At 39.0% G+C, this 6787-nt stretch overlaps 1 protein-coding gene across 2 annotated transcripts in view; it reads left to right on the top strand.

Moving 5' to 3' along the window:
* Positions 1-499: 499 nt before the first annotated feature.
* The window catches only part of LOC144966410 (uncharacterized), a 43694-nt gene continuing 37406 nt past the window's right edge, over positions 500-6787 (top strand). The window contains exon 1 of one of the 2 annotated variants that reach the window (XM_078902833.1): positions 500-681. The gene's annotated coding sequence lies outside the window, so the exon portion shown is untranslated. The remainder of the gene's footprint in view (positions 682-6787) is intronic. The other variant, XM_078902841.1, reaches the window with a different exon arrangement.

Below are 6787 nucleotides of genomic sequence, written 5' to 3'. Positions count from 1 at the left end.
TAGTAGTAGTAGTAGTAGTAGTAGTATAGTAGTAGTAGTAGTAGTAGTAGTAGTAGTAGTAGTAGTAGTAGTAGTAGTAGTAGTAGTAGTAGTAGTAGTAGTAGTAGTAGTATATAGTAGTATAGTAGTAGTAGTAGTAGTAGTAGTAGTAGTAGTAGTAGTAGTAGTAGTAGTAGTAGTAGTAATAGAGCATACTGCTTATCGAGGACAAGCGCTAAAAAAACTTCTGTAGGATTTTACTTTGTCAACAATCATGATGAAGACAATAATTTCTCGTATGGAAGTGTAGCCACAAACAATATGAGAGCAATCAGACCTCCCGTCAAGGAAAGCTTCATAACTATTTCCGACACGCCCATTCAATCAGTGCTTTGAATACCAGAGTTATTAATCGCAAGGCAAGTAAAAAGAAATCAATACCCTAATGACGATAGCGATAATCCGCTATCAAACAGCGCAACTGCCTCATTATGAGACGTTGTTTGGCCGAACGGTCTTTAATAGGAAATAGAGTTGTTGGGTTGTCCCAATACGTTATGCATGGTGTGTGTTCGGATTGCCTCACGAGAAATAATGATATTATTATCTTCATGGATGTGTTTTATCATAAATTTATAACGTGTATTCGTGGAGTTTGTGGTAAAGTGAATTATAATATAAGTGGTTTCTTCAATTAACTGAGTAAGACTTTTAGTTTCATTATTTGGTATATCATTATTGTTTACTTACATATCAAGAAGTAAAAGTGTTTTTCTCCGTGTTGTTTTATTAAGTATCTTAAAGCCATTGGTACTGGAATTCTTTGTAGGATCATTTTCACGAAAAAAAAGTTCTATTTTGTTTATACTTTGTATTTTTTAATAACACTGTATGATGTATTTATTTATTGTTTCCTTCGCTCGTAGCTAAACTTTCGCCTTTTAGAAAAACACGTATTTAAAATCGGGGTCAGAAATATCGTCCTTCAAATATCGATCGATTAAAATGATCCTCATCTTGAAAAAAATAACTTTCAAACCTGGGACATTATCGTGCCGTTTATCTCGTTATTAAGTAATGTATTTATGTTTTATTTTTGTTTTGGGTTTTTTTTTTTTTGTTGTTGTTGGCTTAAGAAGGGTTTTCAGCCCGAAACATAACGTGTTTGGTATTTTGTTCTTTTTAAACTTGTTATAATATTCATTTTTGTTTATTACTTTTCACAGTTCACATCTTCTATAAATTTAGATATTTGTTGTCAACAATTCGTTCATTACCCTATCAATTAAGATAGTTATCGTCAACAATTCGTTCATTACCCTATCAATTAAGATAGTTGTCGTCGACACTTTTCGTTCATTACCCCATGAATTTAGATATTTGCCTTCAACAATTCGTTCATTACCCTATCAATTAAGATAGTTGTCGTCGACACTTTTCGTTCATTACCCTATCAATTAAGATAGTTGGCGTCGACACTTTTCGTTCATTACCCAATGAATTTAGATATTTGCCTTCAACAATTCGTTCATTACCCTATCAATTAAGATAGTTGTCTTCGACACTTTTCGTTCATTACCCTATCAATTAAGATAGTTGTCGTTGACACTTTTCGTTCATTACCCCATGAATTTAGATAGTTGCCTTCAACAATTCGTTCATTACCCTATCAATTAAGATAGTTGTCGTCGACACTTTTCGTTCATTACCCCATGAATTTAGATATTTGCCTTCAACAATTCGTTCATTACCCTATCAATTAAGATAGTTGTCGTCGACACTTTTCGTTCATTACCCCATGAATTTAGATATTTGCCTTCAACAATTCATTCATTACCCTATCAATTCAGATGTAAGTCGGCCTTGTGTACGTCTTATGAGACGGACGATGAGCATTTTGTCATTCTTGCTTTGATGACCTGTTGTGGCATTACAAACAAACCCTCTCAACCGTCGGCTGTAGCATGTTTTGGACTCGAACTCTGTGCCTTCCAGTCCAAAAGGCAGTAGCTTCTAATGGCGTCACACTTCTGTGTTGTGATGATCTATCCAGGACGCAAGTTCCTCGCCGCATTCGTGTACGGTCATGAATCCGTCCGGAAAGTTCGTCTCAGCGCAACGCTCGACTGCGGTCTTGGGCTCTTTGTCACAACGCGTACTTGTAGGACAGGTCGAAAGTACCCACCGATGAAGCAACGCTGCCGTTAGGCAGGTTCTCGACCGAAGTTAATTTACCGACATCCGATGCCTCTGCTTGCTAGTACAGAATCCTGGGGCCGAGTGTTATACCACACGACCACATAGCCGCACCTTTCAATTTTGATAGTATTTGCCGTCAACATTTCGTTCATTCATTACCCTATCAATCCAGATATAAGTCGCCGGCCTTGTGCGCGTCTTATGAGACGGACGATTAGCGACATGTCATTCTAGCTTTGTTGTCCTGTTGTAGCATTAATCCATTACAAACAACGCTCTCAATCGTCGGCTTCAACATGTTTTGGTACTTAGACTAATGAATAGTGTAGGGAATCACTTAATAGGCAAGACGTAACGAGTGAACTTCCGTACTTTGGAAAATCATATGTTTAAAAATTTGGCCAGAAAACTCGTCCTTCAAATATCGATCGATTTAACTGACCCTCATCTTGGCACAAACTCTCAAACCTGAGACTTCGCGAGCTCCCAGGTTTGAGAGTTTTTGCCAAGATGAAAGTCTTTAAATCGATCGATATTTGAAGGACGAGTTTTCAGGCCAAATTTTTAAATATGAGTTTTTTTCCGGGGCACGGCAGTTAACTGGTTAATAGGCACGACTTAAATCCGGAGTCAAAATATTTTCCTGGAAGAGACCGGTGTGAATAACAACGATTACAGACGTCTCAATTTGATTGTGTAGCGAGTGCTCTACCAATTGAGCTATCGGAACTCTCGATTAGTAGTGTAGGCAATCAATAGGCAATACTTAAATCCGGACTCTAAAAATGTCTTATCGGAAGAGACCGGGGTGAATAACGTGACTTTTACAGGTGGCTCAAATTCGATTTAAAGGTCTGATGTCAGGTCGCCCAGCAACGGCGCGCAGCCTGGTTCTAAACAAAGAAAATGGGTACTATTTACTCTTCATGCTGGCTAGAACTTTTCATATGTCATGTGGTCAGAATGTATAAAAGTCAAAAGATGATCAAATTTATGGGGTTTTTCGCTCTGGAAACGCTTTTATGCTCGCCGGAGAAATATTTCATAAGGGCGTCCGCTATTGTTCCGATAGTTTAGAGCCAGTTACTAAGCTACCATGCGTCATTACGAGGGAAGTGACGTCATGACTGTTAAAGCCTGTTGAGTGAGAAGCAAGTACAGTATTGAGCATCAAAATGTTACGGAACTGAGCTCCCCAGGGACGAATGGGTAATACTGAACAGAGCACGGGCAAAACTCGGGAGAGCAGCTGGAAGCATGAAAAAGTGGGGCTGGCTGAGACTAGCATGTGTACATTTGGATGCCCAGAGCAGACGATGGAGCACACCCTTAAAGAATGCCAGGACATGCCCAGCTGCACAAACCATGACCTAAGAGTCTGCTCCCCAAATGCTGTAGAGTGGGTTCGGTGTTGGAACGACAAGCTATGATGATGAGCATTCAAAATATGAATAGGGCCTACTTATTTCTTTCTGTGTATAGGATAGAAAAAGATGACATCAAAAAAATTGAGCTTTTATATAGCACAATATCCACTAAATATGCTCAAGGCGCTTTACAAGGAGTCCCTGACCAACAGCAACACGTAACAAGTAGAACGAGACATGACGCCTTTCAGGCGATATTACATTTTTTTTTCGGACAGAGACAACGCTGTTGACGGCCATATACTCATTTTACACCTGAGTACGGTGAAAGAATGTGAGTAAAGAGCCTTTTCCAAGACCTCAACTATGCACTGAGCGAGGCTCGAACTCAGGGCCTTCCGATCCGAAAGCGAGTGTCATATCACTTGACCACATAGCCGCACATCACTTAGCCCTTTGATATTGTTGATAGATCATAATAATTACGATCAGTTCTTAATGATTTCTCTTGAATACAATCTATATATAGACAAAGCAAAACGAATGTGTAAATCACAAGAAGTCCTTATGGTAATGGGGGACCTAAATGCTAAGATTGGCAGAGGCAGAGATGGTGACATAATCGGACCACATGGACTCGGAGACAGAAATGAACGAGGAAACATCTGGGCAGATTGGTGTAGAACAAATAAATTAATGATTTCAAACACCTGGTTTCAACAACACCCAAGAAGAACCTGGACATGGCAATCACCAGGGGACAGAGCAAGGAACCAGATAGACTTTATAGCGGTATCATCAAGATTCAGAAATGGCATATTAAATTGCAAAACCTATCCAGGCGCCGATGTAGACAGTGACCATGTCCCAGTTGTTTGTACAGTAAGGATAAAGTTTAAAGCTATTCAGAGAACAGCTGGTAGAATAAAGAGGGATTACAGGTTATGCAAAGACAATGGCATACAAACAAAAATGAGAGAAGAATTTGAAAATGCACTCATGATACAAAGCCAAAGTGAACCTAATAACGAAAAATGTGAAAAACAATTTGATATATTCCAAAAGTGTGTCAAAGCAACTGCAGAAAAGCATTTACCAATAGCTCAAATAAACAGCAAAAAGGAATGGATGACAAATGAAATTCTAAACCTATTTGAAGAAAGACGAAAATGCAACAGAGGGTCTGCAGAATACCAAACATTGAACAACCACATTAAATCCAAATGCATCGAGGCACACGAGAACTATCTAGACTGGAAATGCTGCGAAATCGAAAGAGAATACAAACCCAACCCCCAACAAGCTCACCAAAGAATAAAAGAACTATCAGGGAAAAGGAAAAGCAAAGCAGCAAGAAGTTGTATCCAAAACAAACAAGGGGAACTGCTATTTGAAGAACAACATATAGAAAGCCGATGGGTAGAATACATAGGCGAACTGTACAATGATCCAAATAGAAATGAACCACCACTGAAATTCAAAGAACCATTAAGCGGACCAAACATCACCAAAAGTGAAATTGAACATGCCATGGAACAAATGAGGGATGGTAAAGCAACAGGCCCTGATGAAATATCTGTAGAGGTATTAAAAAGCCTAGGAGATCTAGCAATTGATGAACTTCACATATTATTCAACAATATATACAATACTGGGAAAATTCCAGAAGATCTCTGTAACTCTATTTTCATAGCAATACCAAAGAAAGCAGGTGCAGTCAGATGCGAAAATTTTAAAACTATAAGTTTAATAAGCCACATCAACAAAATACTGTTGCGTATAATTATCAACAGGCTAAGGAATAAGATTAACCCCGAAATCGCAGAAGAACAATATGGATCCCAACCTGACAGAGGGACAAGGAACGCAATATACCTCCTCCGTGTTTTAAGTGAAAGAGCTATACAGGCTCAGACCCCACTATACCTCTGTTTTGTCGACTACAAAAAAGCTTTTGATAGAGTACGCCACGAAGAAATACTAAAACAACTGCACTCCATTGGCGCTGATGAGAAAGATCTCAGACTCATGCAAACATTATACTACACCCAGCAGGCATCTATCAAAATCGGAAACTCTACAGGAAATTCCATTCCTATTAAGAAAGGAGTCCGTCAAGGGTGTGTTGCCTCACCAGATCTGTTTAATCTATACCAAGAAACAATCATGAGGGGCATAAATAATATGGAGGGAATAAAAGTAGGAGGTCACAACATAAATAATATAAGATACGCAGACGATACGGTACTCATTGCAACATCAGAAATCCAACTTCAAAAGATTGTTGACAAAGTGGTAGTAGATAGTGAAGCCAAGGGAATGGAAGTGAATATCACCAAAACGGAATGCATGGTAATACAGAAAAACCCCGAAAACAACAACACCTGCAATATAACGATTCACGGCGAGCAACTTACCAACGTAGAAAGTTTTAAATACCTAGGTTCAATAGTGACAACAGATGGAAGATGTAACCGAGACATACGAGCAAGAATAACTCAAGCCAAACAGGCCTTCATGGACCTGGGAAACATTTTGAAAAACAAACAGATGTCGTTCGGGATTAGATTCCGAGTCTTGAAGTGCTACGTGTGGCCAATCTTGTTATACGGATGCGAAAGCTGACTACAAATGCAGAAACACAAAAGAACATTGAAGCTTTTGAAATGTGGTGCTTGAGAAGGATGCAGAGAATATCGTATACTGCACACAAAACGAACGAAGAAGTGCTAAAACAAACATACCAACAAAGGAAACTAATGCCCTTAATAGTGGATCGACAACTATCCTTTTTCGGACACATAGTAAGGAAAGATAAGAATGAATACCTGGCAAGTTGTGGAAAAATACCTGGTAAACGCGCCCGGGGAGACAAAGAAAAACACTCATAGACCAACTGAAGGGCTTCACCAACCTAACAATCCAAGAGCTGTTTGAAAAAGCAAGAGACAGGGAGGAATGGAGAGAGATAATTCATGCAGTATCCGAAGCCTGGACCAGGCATGGAACCTAGAAGAAGAAGAAGATATATATATATATATATATATATATATATATATATATATATATATATATATATATATGCAATAAGTCCTTCAGGACCATTAGCTCTAATTATGCCCATGGAGCCGGCTTTCATCCCTGTTTCCCATTGCTTGATACGGACAATAGCAATTACTTGCTACCCTTTGGATCGGACGATGGATCTAGCAGACCCGTCTCTCCAATCACTGCTTGGTTCA

This window comes from Berghia stephanieae, chromosome 1, assembly GCF_034508935.2.
Source record: "Berghia stephanieae isolate SIO BIC M18660-M18661 chromosome 1, UCSD_Bste_1.3, whole genome shotgun sequence".
NCBI classification, from domain to species: Eukaryota; Metazoa; Mollusca; class Gastropoda; order Nudibranchia; family Aeolidiidae; genus Berghia; species Berghia stephanieae.
The sequence above is the reverse complement of the archived record's forward strand: the minus strand, read 5'-3'. Positions and strand labels throughout refer to the sequence as shown.